Raw genomic sequence first — 25,584 nt, forward strand, 5'->3', positions numbered from 1 at the left:
GTAATGGAATGAACAAAAGCTGTTGACTAATTATGTAGGGAGGATAAAATACACAACAACAAAAAACAAAAACCAACAGATTATTAAAGAGTCAACTCACTATGTAAAGACAGAAGGGAAGATAGCTCTGAACTGCATTTATAATATCCTTTAAGACTAATCAAGGAGAAACAGAGCAGGGAGGGAGGCCTCTTAGGAGGAAGACATCCAGAAGGCTAATAGCAGGCATGAGGAAAACCAAGGAAGAAAGAAGAAAGGAGGTGAGGGCTGTCCGGCACAGACATCAGCACCCCACCCAACCCAGGCTGCCACACACACCCTCCAGAACATCTGAGTCATGACCACCATAATAGGAGCCTGAGAACAAACTAGGGTGAGCCTGCCTGCATCCTGCATATATTAAACAGAACAAAACAAAAACTAAACAAATCAAATCTTACTATGCCCTGAAAGCCTCAGACTAAGAAATGCCAGGGGATTCTCCTGATGGCCCTGAGCCCTCCCAGGATTAGGACAAGGTCTGTGGATAGCGACAGCCTTAAAGGACATGCCACAGCTCTCAAATAATTGCACTCTTTCATTATTTTGTCATTTGCTTGATGTATTAAGATAACTACTTATTATGGCTTATTTTTCAGTCTCAAATCATGGAGGGTATTAACATGGTTTTTCCAGCGAAAACTATTTTTCCATGGTTTTCGGCTAGATTTGCTAAATCTTTTTTCAACATCTTTTAACAGTTTTCTGGTCATTTTTAATGGGATTCACTTGCCAGTTCCCATCTCATATGTGATTTTGATCTCACTCCGTTGTCATCCTCCCCACCTTTCCCCTAACAGAGGGGAGATGTGAGCTCCAGGGCTTTAGGCAGAGGGGCTTATGCTCTGCTTGGCATTCTTCCAACCACCTTGACACCAGGCAGTGCAGGGGAAGAAAGATGTGCTGGTCTGCCAGGACTTTCAAAAAAGAGCACCACATACTGGTAGGGGCAGGGGCTCAACGGCAGGCATTTATTGTCTCAGATCTGCGAGTCAGAAGGCAGACGTTAGGGTTTCAGCAGGACTGGTTTCTTCTGAGGCCGCTCTCCTCAGCTTGTAGATGGCTATCTTCTCCCTGGGTCCTCACATGGTCCTCCCTCTGTGTATATCTTTGTGTCTAAATTTCCTCTTTGGATTAGTTCACCACCATATTGGATTAGGGTCCGCCCAAATGGCCTCACTTTAATTTGATTATCTCTGTGAAGACTTGTAGGGGACGACTTTCCCTCTACCCTCCTAGGTTCCACTACTGGGTCTACAAAATAAACTGATGACACGAGAAAAGATATACAAATGTATACATTTTTAATATCATGTGCACGGGTGTCATAGGAAAAACAAACAAACAAACAAGTAAATACCCAAAAGGGTATACCCTATCTCCAAACACAGTGACATTTTGAGGTCCTGGGGGTTAGGATTTCAACATGAATTTTAGGGTGTCGCTAACTATTCAGCCCATAACAGGGGTCATGAGACATGTGCCCTGCAACCCCAATTCCTTTTTTATAACATTTTTAATTGTAGTAAGAACACATCACGAGATCCAGCCTCCTAGGAAGTTTTAAGTGTATACTCCAGTATTGCAGACCCTGGGACCATGCTGTCCAGCAGGTCTCTGCAGTCTTTTCATCTTGCTTAACTGAAACTTTACACCTGTTGACTAATAACGCTCCATTCCCCCTCCCCAGCCCCTGTGCACCACTATTCCGGTCTGGGATTTGGAATTTGACTATCTTAGATACCTTTTACAAGTGTCGTCCTTCTGTGTCCAGCTGAACACAATGTCCTCATGTGGATTCATCCACGTTGTCCCATGGTACAGAATTCCCTTCACTGTAAAGGTTGACTAGTATTCCACCGCATGGATATATGGCACTTTCTTTACCATTCCTCTGCCCAGCACTCGTGTTGAGACTGGGAAGGGGTTTGTTCAGACAAGGAAGGGCAAGTGTCTCTTGACTTCGCTGCTGGCTGTGGTGCTTGCTGTCCCTGCTCCAACACTTATGGGCCGCAGGGCCTTGTGTGAATCTGCTGCCGGGCCCCGTGACCAGCCCCATTGCATAGTTCCCGGAGGCTGCCTCTGGCATGTCCTCTGGCACAGCTCACAGCTGCTCAGGGGCTGCAGACACGAACACCTCAGGGCCTCTTGGTGCGATGCCAGCGAGGTGAGATAAGCCTGGTTCTGGGGGTGCCCCGGGCAGTCAGCAAGCCCAGCAGTCCCTGCCGGGGTCACAGTGGGTGCACAGCTGCTGCTCTGCCCCCCAGCCCAGCTCTGCCACCTCCTTTTCTCACGTACAGAGGCAGGTGGGCCAGGCTGCTGGCTATTGGTTCTCCAGGAAGAGGATGAGCTGCCCACATTTTCTCTGGAAGAATCTAGAAGCCCCTCTCCCTTGCTTTGGGGATGCAAAAGAGGTACTCCCTTCCCCCTAATTCTTTTGGCAAAAGACGTACGACAAGGATTCCCTCTCCCTTCTCTATTCTTCTTTTATAAATGGGTTCTGAAAGCGGGAACTTGAGGTGATGGTTGAGAATAGAAAGGCTAGTTCCTTCTCAAGAGAGGTTTGTGGCTTCATTTATGGAGAACTCTCTTTATATTAAATATGGGATTCTTAATGCCCCTTGGTCCCCCAGCTTTGGGTCCCAGCCATCAGTTCTGGAGGAGCAAGAAAGTCCCACTCAGTACTATATTACAGAGAGTTTTGGAATTATCTAGAGGGCTTCCTCAAGTTTATCCTGGCACTGCCAAAGCACACTGCAGGCTTCTGGGTTCTCAACAAAAACACTGTATTCTCTTATTAAAATGAAAGTGATATGATAGAGGGAGCTGGGAACAAACAACACACTCAGGCATCTGAATTCTTTTTCAAATTAACCTTTCCTTTGGGGACCAGCATGGCAGTTGCAATGAGAGTGACAACCAGAAGAAAGCATGGGACAATGTGACAAGCAAAGAACAGAGAAGTTCTTTTTTGCCTAGAAAATATGGCCAGAAATCTTTTCTTTTAAGATCATGGAGGCATGTAGGTTCTGACACTTGAGTAAAATTTCTCTATTCCTTAAAAATTCCTCGTTCCTCTCTAAAAAAAAAAAAAAATGGTCATGAAGAACCTAGGGGCAAGATGGGAATAAGGACGCAGACCTACTAGAGAATGGACTTGAGGACACGGGGAGGGGGAAGGGTAAGCTGGGACAAAGTGAGAGAGTGGCATGGACATATATACACTACCAAATGTAAAATAGATAGCTAGTGGGAAGCAGCCGCATAGCACAGGGAGATCAGCTCGGTGCTTTGTGACCACCTAGAGGGGTGGGATAGGGAGGGTGAGAGGGAGGGAGACACAAGAGGGAGGAGATATGGGGATATATGTATATGTATAACTGATTCACTTTGTTATAAAGCAGAAACTAACACACCACTGTAAAGCAATTATACTCCAATAAAGATGTTAAAATTAAATTAAATTAAATTAAATTAAATTTTTAAAAAAAGAGAAAAAAAAAAATCCCTGTTCCTCAAACATAGCCTCTTAACTTTGATCTGGACACTACTGGTAAGAAATATATACTGATTATTTTTGAAACTCAAACTTTAGTTTCCTCATCTACTAATAAGATGTTTTGACATAGTCTAAAATTACTTTTAATAATATGCTTATTTTTTTTCTAGTTTTAAATGTAATAATCCAGGCTCATTATAAAAGATGACAAAGCTTTCACACTTGCTGTATTGTGCATTGTTGAATAGTTTTCAAAATGATTGTATAATCTATCCCCAAACTAGAACTTCTTAATATGTATTAGAATAAGTGAGGCACCAAAAGGTACTCCAGCTTAAAAACTGAACCATATTTGACCATGTACTTCTTTTCCTGTGAAATAAATTTTAACAATAAAAAATATTATAAATATCTTATTAACGTCACTTTTAACATTTTGGTAACATGAAAGCAGTTTAAGAAAACACTGCCATGAACTGTATTCTATCCATGGAGTGAAGAGAACATAGTTCATATTTGTTAAGCTAGATGGGCCAGTGTTTCCTGAGCACATTTCATTTGCATGGTTTTTAAGAATAATTGTCATCTAAGGCTTGAGGTGTTTTTCTTGAGGTAAATATACAAATATCAAGAACATATTTTACATAGTATATCTCTAATTTTTTCAGGCTGAAACTATTGTTTAAAACATTGGATAATGTTAAAGGAAAAGTCTGTTCTTCCAAACGTCAGCTGCCTCCCATGGCAGGAGACAGAGGGTTGACCTGTCACACAGATAACAGTTTTTTCTGTAACATGTATTTCTATGGTGACTGATTCTATTGTAGGGAGAGTTATGAAACTCATTCAAATAACCCTCTATACAGACAGATTCCTTCTTTAAAAAACTTACTTAACAGTTTAACACTGAAAAATTCACTGATGCATCAAAAAATATCAACTATAATTATAATGCTAAAATTGACCATAGGTATTTTATACATACGTATATAAACTAGATTATCACAAACAATTATAAGAATTTATGAAAATAACATACTGAAAATTGTCCATATGAAGTAATTAAGCTTTTTATAATAAAATTGTGGCTGAATGATGAGTTGATATATGTAAATATATGCTATCTGTTCATCAGTTGCTTTGCTATTGTATTTTAAGATGTAGTATTTGTTTCTGTGGTGTCTACAGTACGATGAGTGCTCAGTGTCTTGTGTCCATGGATTTATTAGAACGTAGAGCTGCATGTTGACCAAGTGTTCACAATAACCCATAACTTACCCATTTGCCTTGACCAAACCCTAGCCCGGCTTCTCTCCTACCAACAGGGCCTTGCATTTTTGCCTAGCGCGCTAGTTCGACCAGGTTCTAAGGGGTAGAAAACTTCCCCTTGACTGCTCATCCTGAGAAGCCAGAACCTGCTGACCACAGACAGAAAGGTTTCCCATGAAATGACCCCAATCACGCTGTCTGCTGGTCCCCACCACCATGGGCCCCTGCCCCCCAAAGTCCTGTAACCCTGCTCCCCTTCCTAGAACAGAAATCCAATCCCTGTTGGATTTTGTGATGCTTGCAGACCCTGAGGTTGATGTGTTTTCCCTATTGCAATAGTCTTTTCTAATAAAGTCTCTCCACACTTAAGTCTGGATTTATTTTCATTTGACAATGGCACACACACACACACTTTTAATTGCTAGTATGAACATATTTAACACCTGCTTATTAAGTGATTTGTATGTGTCCTGTGTTGTGTTAGAGGAAGTATGATAACATATTATCACCAAGTAATTTACAAAATATACCCCTGGGATAATAGTAATAGTAATACAAGTATATGATTATGATTATGAGAAAATAAGTAACAGAGCAGTGCATGAGGCTGTTGTTGGTGTGTCCATGTAAGGTTACTTCCCCACCCCCTTCCCTCCCTCTCTCTCTCTCCCTCTCTCCCTCTCTCTCCCTCCCTCCCTCTCTCTCTCTCCCTCTCGCTCTCTCTCTGTCTCCCCTCTCTCCCTCTCCCTCTCTTTCTCCCTCTCTCTCTCTCTCCCTCCCTCTCTCCCCCCTCTCTCTCTCCCTCTCTCTCTCTCTCTCTCCCTCTCACTCTCTCTCTCCCTCTCTCCCTCTCTCCCCTCTCTCTCTCTCCCTCTCTCTCTCTCTCTCTCTCTCTGATTTTGGCGGTTTCTTTTTCTTGTTTTGGAGCTGTTGTTTTTAGTGTTTTTTGTTTGCTTGTTTGTTTTTTGTGTGTGTGCCACATCACAGCTGGAGTAAATTCCTCCCTCTATTTTTCCCCAAGATGGGAGGGTCTATTTATTATTGGTCTCTTGAAGGTGCTTATGGATCCAAATGGGAAGTTCAAGCACTGTGATTCTAGCATCACTTGGGGAGCTTTTGTAAAATTGCCACACCCTATACCAATTAAATCAGAAATGGTGGGGGCCCGTATGCTGTACAAGCTGCCCAGGCTGTCATGGAGTGCGGCCAGGGTGAGACACACTGGTGTGTGTCTGGGGGGTGATCTGCAGATCCCCAGCCATCGAAACAAAGGGACCCACTCTCTCATTCACTTCCTCTTCTGGCTTCAAAGCAGTTGTGACTACACTACGGGATCAAAGGGATTATGAGCTCCTGGGGCTGTGACTGCCAGCCGGCTCGCTGCTCTGTAGACCCTGAAAGGCTTTGAAGTCCACTGTGAATTCCTGTGGCCGTGGGGGAAGGGTCCAGGAGGGAAATCAAGGCCAGAATCTGCCAGGAAGAGCTGCTTTGCATCTGCAGTGGGAAGACCACTGTCTCCACTTCCACGATCTCGGCTCCATCAGAGCTGCTCTTCGTGAAAAATGAACACTTAGTGTCTCCATGAAAGTTACAAATGACAGTTTTCAGCCATTTATTAATATGTCATTAAAAGTTTATCTGAGGTAGTGTGAAAATTTTGTAAGTGTTTGATAACCTAGAAAATAGGGAAAGATGAATTCATTGCCCACCAAAATTCTCCCATAGACACCTGGACTCTGCAGAACATAGTCCAATTCAAATATCCACTAACAACCGAAGAGAAATGCAGATTCTATCTTCTAATGTCCCATTGTATCAAAACATAACTATGTATGGTACATCCGATAGAGAGAAAGGGCAAAGGGATTCTGCAGCTTTGGGACCGAATGCGATGATTGACTACAGGCACTCTGTTCCTTTTTCATGAGCCTTTCTAGGAATGCACGATCCCATAGTTTGACTTCACTGTATTTTCATGCCATAATATGGCTGATTCTAAATAATAACATGTCAGAACTACTAGGTAAGAGGGGGATAGATAACACTGCATTCTGCAATAGGGAAAAACCCCATAAGCAAATCTGCTGATTGGGCTGATGCTTGTATTTGTGTATCTTATGGAGTTTGATCACCAGGTCACTCCCCAGCAATAATTAACTATCTACATAATAACGTACCAGCAGCTAAAACTAGGTTATCAGAGTTTGGAAATAATTTACTAAGTTATTTTGGATTAGAAATAAAAGTAATGACACAGTTTAGAAAGTAAAGAATAAGTACAGAACAAATTTCACCCAAGCCAGTTGTGATCATTAAAATTTACTCTATGAATATGCTTACAGGTAAGTTGTGTTTTATTCAAATTAATCTAATTTTAAAAATTGAGGTACCATTTTAATTACTAACGGATTGAATTAGTTATTTCTGGATATAGGAAGTCTTCATCTTTGTCCCAAAGTTGTTTATTAAAAAATATACTCTAAGAGGCATGTGCCCTACAGGCAAGAAGAGAAAGCCTGTCCCTGCAGAGCAAGGAAATATAAGCAGTAACTTGATGTGGAATAAGAAAATAGAGAGCAATCTGTATCATTCACACCTACTACCATTAGCTAATCTAGGAAAGACGTATCGACTTTAAATTTTTTCTTCCTACCATAGTGAGTTGAAAGGGTAATGGTCCCTCCACCTGTTGAGAGCTCTTGTGCTGTGCAGAACCTATAACGACGAATGCATTGTACCCCTCCAGCTGTTAGAACTATGTCTAAGTAGGGTTGTACTTTTATCAACTTTCAGAGAACTTTAGAACTTAGCTGTGATTTTGGCTGGATCCCTATATTTGACTGACCATCTGCAGTACTTAGATACAAAAGCAGACCAGTGATTTGCTCGGTGCCTTGAACTGAAAATGTTGTGCTCCAGGACTTAGAGACGTGGCTCTTTCTGGAACTGGCTCCCAGGCCCCTGGCGTGTGCTGGAAGATCACACAAATGGTCTCTTGGACAGTTGAGAATAAGCCTCACAAGATCCTGATCTACCGTAGCTGTCCAGTGTGGGGAGGAACATCTGCATCACCTGGGGTGGTGCCACGTGACGATTGTGAATGGCAGGCCAGTGGGGCCTGTTACTCAGCACTGTGATGAGAAGGATGCTTGCCCACAGATCACAGACAGAGAGCAGCCAGGAGCCCCGCTGCCTCCCCACAGTTGTCAGGAAGTCTATTTCAAGGCCTGACCTCAGGCGCTACCTGGGGGCCCGTTTGACCTCCCTACACCTGGACCCCTCACCTGCAAGTAAGAATGGCAATACTTACTACTCGACATGATTTTGAGAATCAAATGAGATGCTGTGTGACATCAAAACCACAGAGAACTGAAAAACAGGAGGTACTTAATACGTGCTAAATCCTTCCTCTGCTTTGAAAAAACAAATTGATTTGCTATCAAGAGAGGATGGCCAGAAAAATAGGACAGCATAATTTCCCATCCTCCTCTTTGAGAATGTACTCATATATGTGTTTATTTTTTCCCATAATAATACACAGGAAATACATTACATTTTCCAAGTGCTAGCCAAATTCTATTTAAGTTTGTTAACATACTAAATCATTGACGGACAGAGGTCGTCAGGAGGCTTTACTGCTCTCACTCAAAGTCAACATTGGGTTACCAAGATAGCTCTTTTCACTAAATGTGGTGGCATTTTGCCCAATATATTTTATGCTGTATGAAGACTTTTCACATGCCTAGTGAAAAACATTTATTTTTTCCTTTTTGGATGTGCTTTTCTCGCAATAAAAACTCCCTCTAAAACAGAGGGCAAATTTTATTTTAATGTGGAAATATATTCCAGCTTGAGAATGAATCAAAGCCACATTTTTTCCGTGGAATAAAAGCACTGTGTCATTAAGCTTTGGTGTGTTTTCACAGATGTTATTCTCCTTTTGCCTGGGCATGAGCTATTAAAATCATATTTTGCAGTTATGTGTGTGTACAGGTTGAAGCTAGAAATCAGGGAGAATATTAAGGCCACTGAAATTTCCAGCTGCCTAAATTTCTATTTTGAGTAATTCTGCCCACCTGAAAAGCAAATATTTAGAACATGTCTATGGTGAGTGGCCCTTCCCGACTCGTGATGGAACTTTTAGGGCAAAATGAACACACTGTTTCTGCTCCCTGTGCCCAGAGGGTGGGGACTAGGCAGTCACAGGTTGTATTACTAACCTTTGTGTCCCTTCCTGATGATTCACGCACCTGACCTCAGCTTTGACATAGCTGACAAGTTCAATTCTTAGTAGCGTAACCTTTTAAAAATACATGTTTTTACTACTTAGAATCTCTTCCCTATAAAGTGCATGGCAGTAAGTGTCGACTTCTCCCTGACTTATAAATGGAAACAAATGATCTTGTTGTCGTAAAAAAACACAATGATACAGGGATGTGTAACCCTGATGCTGCAGTCCTGGCCTACGCCATCTTTGCTCAGTGTGTACATTAGAGTAAGTCCATAAGAAGCACGGATGTATATGTTTTAATAGAAATCTGTCCCAAAGGATTTTTGTAAGTTTTCTATCATTGGTTGGTGTATGTGGCCCAAGATAGAAATGGAAAAGAAAAATACAATGGAGAGAGCCTGAGACGGGGTAATGATGATGCCAGCTATGGTACAGAAGCAAGAGGATGTGGAGCCAGAACCAAGCGTGACCACTGTCCCCGCTTGCCTGGGACTGAAGGGTGTCCTGAACCAGGGCTCTCGGTGCTGACACCAGGAGCAGGTTCAGACCCACACTCCACCTTTTATTAGACTCGAAGAAGTTGGCAAACCAACTTCTCAGAGCCTCAGTTGTCTTAGTTGGGTAAAGAGGATAATATAACTGCCCCTTAGGTTTTACAGATTAGAGATGACCTGCACAAAGAGAATAGACTGGAACATCGTGGGCCCTCCGGATGCATCCGCCTCCTGCAGTGCATTTTATACACAGTCTCCATCAATCCCCATGACAATCCAGCCGGCTAGGGAGCCGGATCATTACCATCCCTTCTCTAGGCAGAATGACCGCCGGCCCAGAGAGGCTGGGACTCGCGGCTCCCACCGCTGGTGACTGGCTGATCTCTGCCCTGAGCCAAAACCTGGTCAGCTCTCACCAGCTGTGCCATCTGCATCAGTAAAGAATAAGGGCTGTTCTCATCATTACCTTCAGATAAAAATACAAAAGACTGGTCTTGCTCTCCTCCTCTCCACATCCCTCCTCCCACAGAGCAGTGACGCCAAAGCACTAAACTTGGGTCCCCAGCATCAGAGAGCAGCTGCCTTTGGGGTCCTGTTGAAAGTCCTGTAGATTCTGCCACAGTTTTCCAGGCCAGGGCTGAGTTTGGGTGGACGGGTCCCAAAGGAGAGGGCAGCCGTCTGCTCCCTGGCCTCCTCCGAGGCCGCTGACTCGCCCCCTACCATCATTCCTAAGCACGCTGCTGCTTCCACGTCATGATGACGCCCTGAACTATGCAGAGTGTGGGATGCTCCGTCATGATTTATTTTTGGATTTCAAGGAGCTAGACTTTCCCTTCTTTAACTATTCAAAAGTAATGGAAACCAGCACAATGCTTCCTGCCACATCTTTGTAACCAGTAGGCTTGGGAGTTCGGGCCCACGAACATTTTCCACCCTCGGTCTGCCAGGGTCATTTGCTCTTTCTTCAGCGAATCTCTGTCTGGGCTCTTGCTTATTAGTCACATCTTCAATCGATTGTGTGGTCTGAACACTTAGCCCTCGAGTCATCCTGTGGCCCTGGTCCGCCCAACTGTGCAAAACAATCTATTACATACAATTCTGTTACTTTATTACATAGAATTCTGTTACTTTAAGAAGTCAAAGGCCTGCAATTCTCTTGGTATTTTTTCATGCAGTTAATGTTGTCAGGGCTCTGGGCATTGTTGAGTGTGAGCTTCCCTGATAGTTCAAGCCAAACTCTACTTGCCTTTCCCATCACTGGCCAATTTTTAATCCACTCTCCTGTGCTGATGTAGATGTTCTTTTTGTTTTCCATTCTGACACAAACTGGAATCTTCCAGAGCCCAAAAGTAAGACAGCAAATGACTAACATTGCTTGTTTCAGTTTAGTTACTTTGTAAATATTTTTTAAATACTTATTTTTCTATGAACCACTTAAATTAAATTTAGTGAGTTTATGGCCTTCACTTTCAAAAAAAAAAGTTGGATAAATTTACATGACTCTTTAATATTTACATGAGAAAAAAAAATACTACCACCCATTTCTTTCTTTCTCCTGACTCTATCACTGCATGTCTTTCATCAGCTTTTCAGGACCCCTTGTAACCCTGGGTAATTACCATAGTACACTCATTTTTTTAAAGTTTGGTTCAGCCATTAGAGATAGACTTGAACTTAAAATATCTGCTAGGTGTCTCCCACTGATTTTGAAATTTCTCCCAGGTTTATAAAAATTAATTAGGTGAGTCTTGCTCCTATGAGAGACAACATCAATGAGAACGTTGGTTTATCTTGGATTTGTATTTTAGGGAAAAATCACTTGTGTTGGATCGCCCCCACCCCCAATATAATAAAAAAGCCAAGGCAAAATAAGCAAACCAACAAAAAAGCATCACACTTTGTTCAAAGGCCCTTTAAAAATATGTAATAACGACCCAGTTAACGCTCTGCCGTTTATTTGACTATTTTCATATTGAGAAAATAGAATTGTGGAAGCTAGCAAAAAAGGGACCTATGAGACCAATATAGTATATTAGATTGTATCATATCCATGAGAGTACATGCACTTTATTTTTAGGCAATTCTGTCAGGCACAAATCATTAACTATTTTTTTTTTTAAGATTATCCCCATTTTATTTATTTATTTATTTTTATTAGTTATCTATTTTATACACATCAGTGTGTACGTGTCAATCTCAATCTCCCAATTCATCCCACCACTACCACCACCTGCCCCCCTCTTTCCCCCCTTGGTGTCCATACGTTTGTTCTCTACATCTGTGTCTCTATTTCTGCCTTGCAAACTGGTTCATCTGTACCATTTTTCTAGATTCCACATATATGCGTTAATATATTTGTTTTTCTCTTTCTGACTTACTTCACTCTGTATGACAGTCTCTAGGTCCATCCACATCTCTACAAATGACACAATTTCGTTCCTTTTTATGGCTGAGTAATATTCCATTGTATATATGTACCACATCTTCTTTATCCATTTGTCTGTTGATGGGCATTTAGGTTGCTTCCATGATCTGGGTATTGTAAATAGTGCTGCAATGAACACTGGGGTGCATCTGTCTTTTTGGGTAAATGCCCAGTAGTGGGATTGCTGAGTCATATGGTAATTCTATTTTTAGTTTTTTAAGGAACCTCCATACTGTTCTCCATAGTGGCTGTATCAATTTACATTCCCACCAACAGTGCAGGAGGGTTCCCTTTTCTCCACACCCTCTCCAGTATTTATTGTTTGTAGATTTTTTGATGATGGCCATTCTGATGATGGCCATTCTGACTGGTGTCAGGTGATACCTCATTGTAGTTTTGTTTTGCATTTCTCTAATAATTAGTGATGTCGAGCAGCTTTTCATGTGCCTCTTGGCCATCTGTATGTCTTCCCTGGAGAAATGTCTATTTAGGTCTTTTGCCCATTTTTTGATTGGGTTATTTCTTTTTTTAATATTGAGCTGCATGAGCTGTTTATATATTTTGGAGATTAATCCTTTGTCCATTGATTCATTTGCAAATATTTTCTCCCATTCTGAGGGTTGTCTTTTTGTCTTGTTTATAGTTTCCTTTGATGTGCAAAAGCTTGTAAGTTTCATTAGGTCCCATTTGTTTATTTTTGTTTTCATTTCCATTACTCTAGGAAGTGGGTCAAAAAAGATCTTGCTGTGATTTATGTCAAAGAGTGTTCTTCCTATGTTTCCTCTAAGAGTTTTATAGTGTCTGGTCTTACATTTAGGTCTTTAATCCAACAAATCATTAGCTATTAATTATTACCATAAGCTAAATCCCCCTTTCAACATTTTGTTATACAAATTCCCAACATACCAAAAAGTTGAAAGCATTGCACAGTGAACACTCATGTAACCTCCACCCAAGTTTTGTAATTAACATTTGTTACCTCTGTTTTGTTCCTTTTCTGTCCATCTTATTGATTCCTCTGTCCATAAGTCAGTCCATTATAAGCACAATTTTAACAAGTTGAATGGCCTAATTTCCTGCCCATAGAAGTTTGGAAGTAATGGATTAGAATGGGTTTGGACAAGGAGAGTGTAAATAGTGGGCCCAATGGATCCTGGTCCATTGACGACCTTAAGATCTGATGTGGATGGACACTCCCTGACGTGAAAGGGACAAAGTGGAAAGAAGAGTTCAGCCACATTAATGGTTGGAGGCTCTTGTGTAGAAGATTAGAATCGTAAAGCCTTGTCCTATAAGCTACGAGTCCATCCTGCCCCAGGACAGGCACTGCTAACAAGAGTCTGCCTCTCAATTAAGACTAGATATGGCCAAAGGCCCTCCTCTACTTGGCACTCCAGGCGGGCACCACCGAGGGGTCAGAGTTGCCAAGCACATGGAAACTTACTAGCCATCCATGGAAGAGTGGACACCCCCTCTCTACAAACCTGAACTCCAGGGGCAGCTGTATTAGAGCCACACGTGATCAACATAGATAACAATCCACCTGATTATTAATCAAACCTGAAATCAGTAAGTATAGAGCCCCTGATACACTCAATACCACCACTCCTCCAACTCTTGCAGATTCAGGTATTCTCCTTTTGCTTACACACACACACATACACACACACACACACACAAACACACACACACACACACAGAAAGAAAAGTGAAACTCTGCATTATATCCCTAAGGATTGTGAGAAGTTTCTGCTGCCTGGGCTAGACCTGAGCAGTGACAAGGAAGTTCTCAGTGTGAGGTTTTGGCCTTACAGGAAAGAAGTGAACAATCAAGTTAAGATACAATTCATGGGACTCTGGTGTCTGGGTGGAGATAAGAGCTGGGTTCACTGGATGACCAGCTGTGCGCAGGGCGCTGGAGACAAACGGTTGGTGCAAAGTTTCCTGAGTCCAGGGTGGGGATGGAGTGGATAATGAGGAGGAAGGAGAGTTATATCTGAATATACAGCCAGATTTTGAATTGTGGGCTTTGTTGGCATAAACATGATTTGGCTTTTATCACTGGTATACAATTTGAAAGGCCTTATTAAGACAACAAACTTCACCAAGCTTAATTCCAAATTTTTATGATTTCTTAGTGTACTAATTTCACACTGTTAAAGGTAGGGCAGAGGTTATGGAATAATCTGAGAAATAAATTATATGATTAAGACAGAAAACAGGGAACTTTAATGCATATTTTTAAAGGGCTGCTAAGAAAATAAAAGTTAAATTTTTAAAAAGTCCTAGCATAGTGGGACACTTCATTCATCCAGAAGATTCCTGGAAGTGGACTAGCTCATTCTCCAACCACATCATAAAGGAGGCATTGCTTAGTATATACACAGAGCAGTATATTTTGTGATAGTATGACTCTTTGAATGAAGTGAAAATGTTCGTTTTGATTCATCTTAATTTTAATGAACTAAACTGATCTGCCTTGAGGCCCGCTGACGGTATGATGTACACCCGTGGTGGTGTCTGGATTCTGTGTATATAACTTGCCTCGCTGTATTGTTTGTTTAGCTGGGCCACTGAAAAGAAAGGTTTTCCCTTTCTTCTCACTCTGAGACCCCTGAGATCAATGAGGAATGTCTAATTTCTTAGTAGGAGGCTGTAAGAAGAAGGTGGCCTTGTGAGGTTCAGAAGCTCCGTTTGTCCCCAGCTGCACCCACACATAGTTGAGCTGTGTTCCCATTCTGTTTATGGTACAGCTGAAGTATCGTATCTTGAGGTGGAGCCCCAGCAAGCAGGGGTGTCCTGGAGACCGTGGCACCCTGCACATGCCACCTGAGGGTGGTCTAGCGGCCAGCGGGGGAACACAAGTACAGTGTGTCTCCATGATCGTTGAGAAGATGATGAAGCAGCAAACGTGCGAAGCACACGTAGTATCTGAACATCAGCCAGACATGGGCAGAGGACAGGCTCAGGTAAACTGGACTCAGGGCCTAATGGGTCTAGTGGAAGTAAAGATTCAAAGAATGGAAAAATCTTAAACACTTAAAATCCTGCCATGGTCTAAAATATCAATACAGGCTATGTCCCTCAACAAGCGCTCTCAGGAATCCACCATTTAACCGTCCTTTCACTCCCAGCCTTGCATAAATGGCTCCGTTGTCAGCAATTTTTTTTTTTAATTTACTTATTTTATTTTTGGCTGCATTGGATCTACGTTGCTGTGCTCCGGTTTTCTCTAGCTGCGGCGAGCAGGGGACACTCTTCATTGCGGTGCGTGGGTTTCTCATTGCAGTGTCTTCTCTTGTTGCAGAGCACAGGCTCTAGGCACCCGTGCTTCAGTAGTTGTGGCTCGCAGGTTCTAGAGCGCAGCCTCAGTAGTTGTGGTGCAGGGGCTTAGTTGCTCCGTGGTATGTGGGATTTTCCTGGACCAGAGCTCGAACTGGTGTCCCCTGCATTGGCAGGCAGACTCTTAACCACTGCGTCACCAGGGAAGCCCTGTTGGCAATATTTTAGATGAAATCCTTTCATCAGCTGCTTCAGAAACAATTTGATAATTGTGTGTTCCCGGAATTACATTTTGGCTTCAAGGACTTCTGAAAAGGGCTGAATTGCTCTTTGTAGCACAGCAGAAACAAAATGATTGTGAAGATAGCTTCATAATCTGTGCACCAGACTCATTTGAGTTGTGTATTGTGCGTGAGTCCGTGTATGTGCATCCAAATTTGTGATGTATACCATCCTTTGTAGGTCCAATACCTGGCAGACATTTGGTGGCAAAAATTTGGTTGTTAAGAGAAATATAGAGGTTCTTCCTGAGCAAGGTTTCTCAAGCCACACACCCTAACTCGGATATTGATTGAAAAGAGCTTTTTTCACTTGAGTTGGGGTATTGTAAAGTGGTGTTGATTTTACAGACTGTGCTCTGGGAAGTTTCAGCTTATCTGGGACTCTGGGACGTCAGGGGTTCCCAGCTGTCCCTCTAGAGCAGCATTCTCTCTGTGACTGGGCCTGACTTTTGACACCATGTCACCCCACTGCCCCTCACCATGTGGGTCATTTCCCCCCAGCCCCTCCCCCTCCTCATTCCCCCTCCTTATCTGTGTACTGCACACAGACAGAGTGCCAGCCATGTTAGTTTCTAATTTGTATTTCTGGCTTTATTTATGGAATAGGATCAATATTATACTACAATTGTATTGATAATCCTGAAGTATACATGGCTCATATACAACAGAACAGTCTATTCTGGCAAAGCCCATGTAACAAGAAGATGTGTTTGTTTTTTTGTGGTCTGGAGGAGTGATTATGACTTTTAAAACTTTTCGCCTTTCTTAAAAAGTCTGTTTTTCTCTCCCAGTGTGTTAATTACCACAAGGACAATGGCCATTTCTGTCTTGTTCACTTTTTGATCCCCAACCCCCAGAATGGTGCTAACATACGCTACATCCTCAACCACTGTGGTCTTTCACTGAAGTATAGTTGATTTACAATGTTATATTAGTTTCAAGTGTACAACACAGTGATTCAGTATTTTTACAGATTATATTCCATTAGAAGTTATTACAGGGCTTCCCTGGTGGCGCAGTGGTTAGGAATCTGCCTGCCGACGCAGGGGACACGGGTTCGAGCCCTGGTCTGGGAGGATCCCACGTGCCGCGGAGCAACTAAGCCAGTGTGCCACAACTACTGAGCCTGCGTGTCTGGAGCCTGTGCTCCGCAACGGGAGAGGCCGCGACAGTGAGAGGCCCACGCACCACGATGAAGAGTGGCCCCCACTCGCCGCAACTGGAGAAAGCCCTCGCACAGAAACGAAGACCCAACACAGCCAAAAGTAGATAAATAAATTAATTAATTTAAAAAAAAAAGTTATTACAAGATAATGGCTATAATTCCCTGTGTTGTACAATATATCCTTGTTGCTTACATATTTTTTACATAGTAGTTTGTACCTCTTACTCCCCTACCCCTATCTTGCCCCTCCCCCTTCCCTTTGTTCTCTTTATCTGTGAGTTTCTACTTTACTATATACATCTGTTTGTTTTATTTTTTGGATTCCACACGTAAGTCATATCATACAGTACTTGTCTTTCTCTGTCTGACAGTTCACTTAGCATAATACCCTCCACGTCCATCCATGTTGTTGCAAATGGCAAAATTTTATTCTTTTTTATGGCTGAGTAATGTTCCATTGTATATATACATCTTCTTTATCCATTCATTTGTTGATGGACATTTTGGTTGCTTCCATATCTTATCTATTGTAAATAATGCTGCAACGAACATAGGGGTACATGTATCTTTTTTAATTAGTGTTCTCCTTTTTTCTGGATATATACCCAGGAGTGGAATTGCTGGATCATGTGGTAGTTCTAGTTTGAGGTTTTTGAGGAACCTCCATACTGTTCTCCATAGTGGCTGCACCAATTTACATTCCCACCAACAGTGTACAAGGGTTCCCTTTTCTCCACCAGCATTTGTTTTTTGATGATGGCCCTTCTGACAACCACTGTGTTTTGAATGAATACCTGGTGGACATCTAGCAGGTCCTCTCCCTCCAGATGGATTCCCTGAGCAGCTCAGAGCTTCATGCCCCCAAGAGAAGGTGCTGCGGGGAGCCCAGGAGGCTGTCGGAGGGGGGGTCCTTTCATGGCACAGCTAGGAATGGCCAGGGGGGATCTCAGCAAGGGCCTGAGTCTCCAAAGTTGCAGTAACTTGTCAGGATGTCCCTTCTCATTCTAAACAAATACTTACTTTTGCACCAATTTTTTGTATTCATAACTTTGCTCTTTTTCTTAAAAAGAGGATTCTAGGACTTGTAGAAGTTTTAGGCTCCACAAAACGTGGCTCAGCCCCACAAAAGAGGTGAGTTAATATTTTTCTGGAGAACTCATTTTCCTCTCATTCTGTTCCTTCTCTGCCGGCTTTCCCACCTTCTTCTTCCACCATCCCCCTTTCCTGCCGTCTGTCCATTTAACAATCATGGGGGCACAGTAATGGGTCTTCAACACCATCGGCAGCCGTATAAGTAGGGATGTCTCTTTTGCCGACAATCTGGGACTCATGATGTTGTGAATGTTTATCCCCCTCCCAGCTCTACAAAAACTGTAGACATTTTAGGGTCCCATATCCCACTCTGATTAGCAGCCTAAGAAGTGGATTTTTTCTCCCAATCCCCGCTCATTACCAGGATTTGCGAATCTGGCCTACCTGTGTCAATCTCATGCTTGAAACCAGGTTTTGTGGTGTTTTTTTTTTTTAATTTAAAGCCTCTAAATATATTTCCAAATTAAGAGTACATGATTTATTGTTCAAATTAATAATCAGAATGAACATTTACTTGTGTTTCTTTTTTTTTTTTTTTTTTCCGCCATGCCACACAGCATGCAGGATCTCAGTTCCCCGACCAGGGGTCAAACCCAGGCCCCCTGCAGGGGAAGCTCGGAGTCTTAACCACTGGACAACCAGGGAAGTCCCTTGTGTTTCTTTTTTTATAATTTGTATCTTGCCTGCTACGAATAAGGGTCTGAAACATCTGTGTTATCCTTTTGAGGACACTGATCTTTCATGTTGCCTAATTTCAGGAATGTTATAAAGGTTCTCTTCCACCAAAATATTTACACAATTTTAAGTCTGAAATCCCACTATTAGAGAATGTTTTCGATTTCTCGTGCCTTCCAGGATTCTCTAACCAGGAGCAGTGGTTGTTGGTGAGGGCAGTGCCCTAGGCCCTGGGAGCATCAGCTGCATCACTCAGTGAGGGGTCTGGGCTCAGCGGACTCTGCCCACCACAGGGTCTGTAAGAGCAGCACAGGTGTTTATGGCCCCAGCGCCCTCTCCATTCTATCAATTCAATGCTGGGATAGGGTGGCCAGCCTGGTACTTAACTCTCAGGGCTGGACTCTGGGAAAGGGACCGCTGTAAGAACAGGCTTCCCGTTACAGCCCAGAGCCATGCTGCTGGCCCTGGACATTGGGTTTTGCTGCTCTCCTTCACTGGGGATAAAGGGAATCTTGTTGACCTGCACCTCTCCTTGGGCCCAGGTTCACTTCATTTCGGGAACTGTCGTGGGAGGAGGAGCTGAAACTGCTGCCAGGCTTGCAGATCTGATTTCAGCAAATCGTCCAGCAGCCCAGCCCAGCGCCCGGGAACAGGGGAGACACAGCACAGCGCACCGCTGACAGGACTCAGCAGGGAGCGCGCCCCCCTCCCCGCTCCGGGCCTCACCGTTTCTGTGGAAAACATTCCCCAGGGCTCTTGCAAGAGGATGACTCATCTCAGGAGGTATTTTTAGGAATCAGTTAACTTGCATTTAGCTTAGAGAGGCAGGATCCAATTCGAGAGGAGCTGTGAGCCGTTACACACAAGCTGTTTTGAATGTTGTAATTGTGCCACGGTTTCTGGGTCTGCGGATTGAGTCATCTTCTGGTGAAGCAGAAGGGAAAACAGAAAGAGACTGTTGCTACAACAGGGCATCTGATAAGATGCTAAAGAAATCAATGCCAGTAACAGCATTATATTTATCTTTATAGGATCACACCTGCTGGTTCCAGGCACATCTTGTAATACTTGGTTACATTTTGCAGAGTCACTCCTGGGCATTTTAAGGATTACATTAGAATATCAGCACTGGTCTTAGAGGCAGAGGCTAATGAGGTAAAATGCCCTTTTACACACGGTTGACTTCAGGAGGTGCTCATATATTTATTTGTACCTTGAGTTTCAAACCCCTGGAAAGGAGCGAAATGAGACAGCAGACGATGCCTGCAGGAGGAGTTGATGTGGCCGGGACCCCTCTCCCTGGAAGGCTGGGAATCTCCCCAGTGCATGTGTGTGTGTTCACGTGTGTGTGTGCATATGTGCATGTGCAGGTATGTGTGCATATTTTGTGAGTGTGTGTGCTTGTGTATATGTGTATGTTTTGTTTGTGTATTTATGGGTGTATGTGTATGTACATATTTGTGTGTGTGTATTTGCCTGTGTGTATATGCATGTGTGTTTGCAGGCATGTGTGTATCTGTATGTATATTTTTGTGTATGTGTGTGTGTGTGTGTGTGTGTTGTTTTTGTGCGTGTACATATGTGTGTGTCTGTGTGTGTTTAGTCGTGCGTATTGTGTGTAGAGGTGTGGGATACATGTTTATGTGTGTGTTTGGGTATGTATATTTGATGTGTATATGTTTTAATTTGCGCATGTGTGTGTATTTGACATGTGTATATGTGTGTTTGTGTGTATGTGTATTTATCTGTGTGTGCCTGGGTGTGTGCTTGGTTGCGTGTATTGTGTGTACGTGTGTGGGGCCCATGTTTTCACGTATGTGTGTTTGGGTGTGTGTGCTTGGTTAGTACACAACCAGTCCAGTTATGCACATGTAGGTCTACCCAGAAGCTAGTGGGTGAGTGAGTGAGTGGTTTGTGGAGTTTTCAAAGCTGAGAAATAGAATCTTTGTTTCAGAGGCAGGAAAAGGAAATTCTCCTCTCAGATGCCCAGAGAGTGATGGTTCAGCTCAGTGGGGCTTACTGTGGTGGAATTTCTCGTCTTCCAGTAACGATCAAAAGCCAAACAAAACAAAAACCAAAGCAAGTGTCAAAAAAAAAAACCTTTAAAAATTGTGGCTGCCCAATCATATTCCTCTCACTGTTGCTGCTTTTCTCCTACATTCTGCGCCCCCTCCCCCAGATATTTACATCACTTTTCTGAGTTGGTTTCCTTTGTGTACAAGTTCCACCCATCCTCCCCAGGGCATGTGAGTCTGTGCTGACTGATCCTGCACCTGGTATGGCCCGGATTTAACCCACATTCATGAACTTAAAAGGCAATCCTTCTCCAAGTGGAGCTGTGCTCGCCCAGAGCTCTCCCAGCGCCATTTCACAACCGTCCCCTCTTTCACCATCAGTATTATTAAAACAGATGGTGTCTTTCCACTGCAGCAGGGAGCTTCAACAACCAATTTTAGAGAGTAAATTGCAAAGTTGACGTTTCCTTTTAAATAAGCAAAGGATAGCTGATCCAGTTCAGCCAAGAGAGAAAGCCAGATCTCAAATTTCACCCGAAATTCAAGCCACTGTAAAGCAGTCCTTTGCTAAAAAAGAAAGAAGAAAAACCCTATGTGGGATTCTTATGTTGGAACTTTGATCACGGTTTTCTCCTTTCACTGTGGGTGAAAAGCAGAAATAGTCCATGGTCTCTTTGACAGTATTTTTGCCTTGGCCAAAAATGAGGAAGTACTAGATAATTAATGCAAAATCTTGTTTCAATGTAATTTCCAGTCGTTGTTCCACACTCAAAAATATTTGGCTAACCTGGAGAAGCAGCTGAACCCTAGGGTAATAATTTTATCCAAATGGCCACTATTTAAGAACTACTAATTACTAAAATGAACTTTCCAAAGATAATTTTTTGTTAAATTACAGTCAAGTGCTCCCATTTAGATGCAAATAGGATAAGAAAAAAAGAATACTTTAAAAATATGCACCCTTTATTTTTCCTAGGTATAATGTCCAAACTGCCTATATACTTAATTTAGTCACTATCCCTTCTCCTCCAAATTTCCAAGAACTCTCTCTTCTTTCTGCAAGGCACATGGACAGGCGTGGTATTTCCCCCTCGTGTCAGCAGAATGACCAGGCCTTGATATTTGCATGTTTCCCCAGTTATTGTTGCTCAGCTCATGATTACAGAAAAATGAATTATGGCCCTGCCTACACAATATTATCTCTACATTATACATAAAACACAGCAATCAATGTGATATGTTGTTTTTGTACATGAATGAAAACATCTGAAAGAAAATCTTTACATGTACTTGTAAGTGGTGGTACTTCAAGTCCAGAATAACATGAAACCTACTAACTGCCTGCAGCTGTCTTCCAACTCGATGATTTAAAACTTCTGGGCACTTTTTTTCCCCTTCATCACACAGTAATCAAGGGTAAGGACACACTTACAGTTGGAACATTCTATAAGGTTAGAATAGGGCAATCTACGAATCACAAAGCCCTGGCCTTGAAGTCATGAGAGACTGACTTCCAATTTTCTCACCATTGTCTCCCTAGGGTGCCTCACTGTTCCTGATATAGTTCCAGTGCTTGAAGCACTGCTGCAAGAATGAATGAGAACCACTCTGGCTTCTAAAACACCCCCCCTCCATTTCCAGGTGTTTTTCTAGAGAAGTGAGGAGAGAAAAACTGACTAAACTCTGCCATATTAGTTTTTTCAAATCACCTGTAATTAGGATACCCACTCATCACAATTTTGAACATTTTGCAATATATTCTTCTTTTCAAATTTACTTTTCATTTACCGAAGTGGGATTGTATTGTATTGTTTCAAAACACATTTTATAATGAGGTCAATCTACATTACAAAAAAAAGGAATATGGTCTTGGTAGCATTTGCATTTTCTTGTAAACTCTTAACATCTTCTGGTTTTTGCCTTTGTTTCAACTGAGAGTTTTGCTTTTTTTCAAGTAGACCTCAAGTCCACTAGTAGCCAGACATGACCTGTAGGTTTTCCAGGAAAGCCCTCCTGTTCTGTTAAATGTCGCATCATAATTCCATAAAAGTCTCATGTCTTGGCTCAGGCTGCTACAGCAAAACAAAACAAATCAAAAAATGCATAGATTGGGGGTTTAGGCAGACATTTATTTCTTATAGTTCTGGAGGCTACAAGTCCAAGATCAAGGTGCCAGTGGACTTGGGACCTGGTGAGAGCCCTCTTCCTGTCTTGCATACGGCCGCCTTCTCACTGTGTTCTCACTTGGGAGAGAGGGAGAGAGAGAGAGAGAGAGAGCTCTGGTGTCTCTTCCTCTTCTTATAAGGACACTAATCCTATCATGGGGACTCCACCCTCATGACGTTATCTAACCCTAATCACTGCCCACAGGGCCTACCTCCAGATACTGTCCCACTGGGGGTTAGGCTTCAACATCTAGGTTCTGGGGGACACAAACATTCAGTCCACAGCACCTCATCAGTGTGAACCATAAAACATTAAATGCGTTCATTGGCTCTGAATTTATTCAAAGAGAAGAATTATCAATCTTCCACCTCTAGCATGAAACTTGGAAGCAGATCAATAGCAAAACACATTTCTACAAAAGAGCATAGACTTTTAGGCATAAACTTTGTATTTAACATATTCCCTGACACTTAACTGGGTCTCAATAAATATTTTTTAGTCAATAAATGAATATAGCTGAATCTCAGTGAAATTCATAGGATGTTATCTATAAGGTCCAATTAATCTAACTAAATGATTTAACCTGGTGAATAGAGTTTAATGGGTTTTTTTTCCCATACTAAAAAGTGCCTGCTGAAAAATGACAATGTTGTTTCAGCATAATTGATATTGAACAATTCCTGCTGACAGTAAGGGTCATTAACTTCATTTACTTCTTGAAGTCACTCCTCGTACAGAATCATAAGATTGTATCATCTGCATAAAGGAAAATGTTTATCATCTTATTTCTTATATTTATAAATGGTATTGTCACAAATTTGGGGAAGTTTTGAAAATGTGGGTAGGCTAAGAACATGACTGTCTGCATGCATAAGCAGTCTCTTTCAAAAGAGTTTAAGATGTGTGACTAATACTTATTCACCAGCTCACTTATTTTCATCAATACATTTTTTAATAGACACAGTCCCTAAGTTCTTATCATTTTTTTCCCAAACTCCAGTGATTCAGGATGGCTCATTTTAATAAGTCCAAGGAAGGGCTTATGATAAAAAAATCAAATACTGAATTATGAATTGTGGTAGAAAGAACACTAAGCTATAAATTTAATAAATTAAAAAACTGTTTTGACCTTGTCGGTAGCTAAATTCTATGGTCCTCAAAGACTTATTTTGCCTTCCTGGACTTTATTTTTACCTGAAAATGAGAGTTTGAAATTGGCAAATGCTGATTACTCTTTTAGTTGTTAACATTCACAATTCTCAGTCACTCAAGTTTGCGATCAATTGTGATAGGTGGTAAAACCAAGGGGTTTGGGGGGGGCGGTGTCCCAGAATGCTTCCTGCACTGGCGGGGCTGGTGTTTCTAGTGCCAGAGACCAGTTGTCTGTTCACCCATTTCCTCTTCCTCCTGGAAAATGGCAGGACCACATTTACCAGACTTCCTTGTGGTCATGTGACAAAGTGGCAGCCAATTGAATGTGATCGTAAGTGATGCACACCCCTTTCATGCTCTTTATTTTGAAAATAAAACTCTTCCATGCACAATCCTCCAGGCTATCTTCTCCTTAACCCCCTTGATGTGCACAGCCTTGAGGGTCTTGATGTGGGTGGAGCCATAAGGTGTAAGGACCTGGGTCTCTGGATCACCACCTGGAGGAAAGCCAGAGCCACCCACTCACCCACTAGGAATACCCATTTCTGCACATCCCTTGAGAAGGAAACAGACCTCCATCACTTGGTGCCACTTAATGGGTTTGTGTGTCTGCTGGTTACAGCAGCTAGCACTGCCCTAGCCATTGCACTCTTTTTCCAAAGAACTGTGTGGATGACTTGTCGTGTTTAAAAATTTCTTCAAAACTGCCAGTCAGGTAACAAGCACAGTAATCTATGTGGGGACTCAGACAATGATGTCCCGCTTGTTTGGCAATTGTGGCTTTGTTGGAGTTAATGGTTGAGACTGAAAGGCTTGAATTTCCTTACTACTGCTCTTTTTCTTTCTCTGTTTTAATCTTGTGAAGTGCTGTGGGGCTGTCATGCAGACACCATATAAATTATCTCTGGACGTACGTGTCTATGTCGATTTGTTCTACTAAATTTAAGTTAACACGTCCCCTTAGTTCATTATTCAGAGAGCTGTCTTCTGACCTATGTCTTAAAGACAGCCTAGGAGATTTGATTTACATGCTCCTATTTCAATGCCTGTGCACAGTCAGAGAAGAAAGAAAATTAAGTCAAGAGTGGGAGGTGCTTTCTCTGTTAGAAGATTGAGGCTGAGAGTGACTTAAACAATGCCACATCCAGGCGGCTGTTCCATTTTCTGAACCTGCTCATGTTTCTTGCTTCTGGAATAGATGCACAGGATTTCAGAACAAAGAGGCCTGGGAAGGATGGACACTGTGATATTGGTGCTCCAGCAACTGTGTTTTCAGATTATCCACTACATGATTTTAACATAAATCATGACAAGGAGAAAAGACTACAAAAATAAAAACTCTCTCCTCTGCTTTGGTTCATGGACTCTACTCTGCATTACCATGCTATTTCTCCATATTTTTCTTAATCATTTCCACTTCATCCCAGTGAACTTTATATAATACCTCTACAGGAAACAAGATTTTCATGAGTCCTTGACTGTTTCTCTAAGTGTTTGCTGTGAAAGTGAATGTACATAAGAGCAGAGAAATCTGAGTAGATAAGCGTGAAGAGCTCATGCCTTGATCCTGGGTGGTGAAATTTCTAGTGTCTGCTTTCCTGGGTAAGTGAAGACACTGTCTAGAGGTGCGTGACTCCAGAGTGCATTATCAACCTATGGGGGTGGTTGAGTAAGGAGTTTATGCTCCAGGAAGTAATGAAAAGGCTCATGGTTCTAACTTCTAAGGATGACCTTTCCCAACTGAAATAAAACCTCTTTCGGTACCAGTTACAAGCTATCTGAAACTTTATTTGGTTGAA

General features: G+C 42.2%; 2 long non-coding RNA genes across 6 annotated transcripts in view; one reads left to right on the plus strand and one right to left on the minus strand.

Moving 5' to 3' along the window:
- LOC309625960 overlaps window positions 1-25,584 on the plus strand; it is a 431,996-nt gene that overhangs the window by 401,096 nt on the left and 5,316 nt on the right. The window contains exons 1-2 of one of the 3 annotated variants that reach the window (XR_014242834.1): window positions 5,652-7,149; window positions 7,727-19,235. This is a non-coding gene — a long non-coding RNA (uncharacterized lncRNA). Of the gene's footprint in view, window positions 1-5,651; window positions 19,236-25,584 lie in introns of those variants that run through there. The other 2 variants (XR_014242833.1, XR_014242835.1) reach the window with 2 other exon arrangements.
- The window catches only part of LOC309625974, a 247,575-nt gene that overhangs the window by 188,895 nt on the left and 33,096 nt on the right, over window positions 1-25,584 (minus strand). The window lies entirely within an intron of this gene.

Source organism: Balaenoptera borealis (assembly GCF_965194805.1).
Source record: "Balaenoptera borealis genome assembly, chromosome: 3".
Taxonomy (NCBI): domain Eukaryota; kingdom Metazoa; phylum Chordata; class Mammalia; order Artiodactyla; family Balaenopteridae; genus Balaenoptera; species Balaenoptera borealis.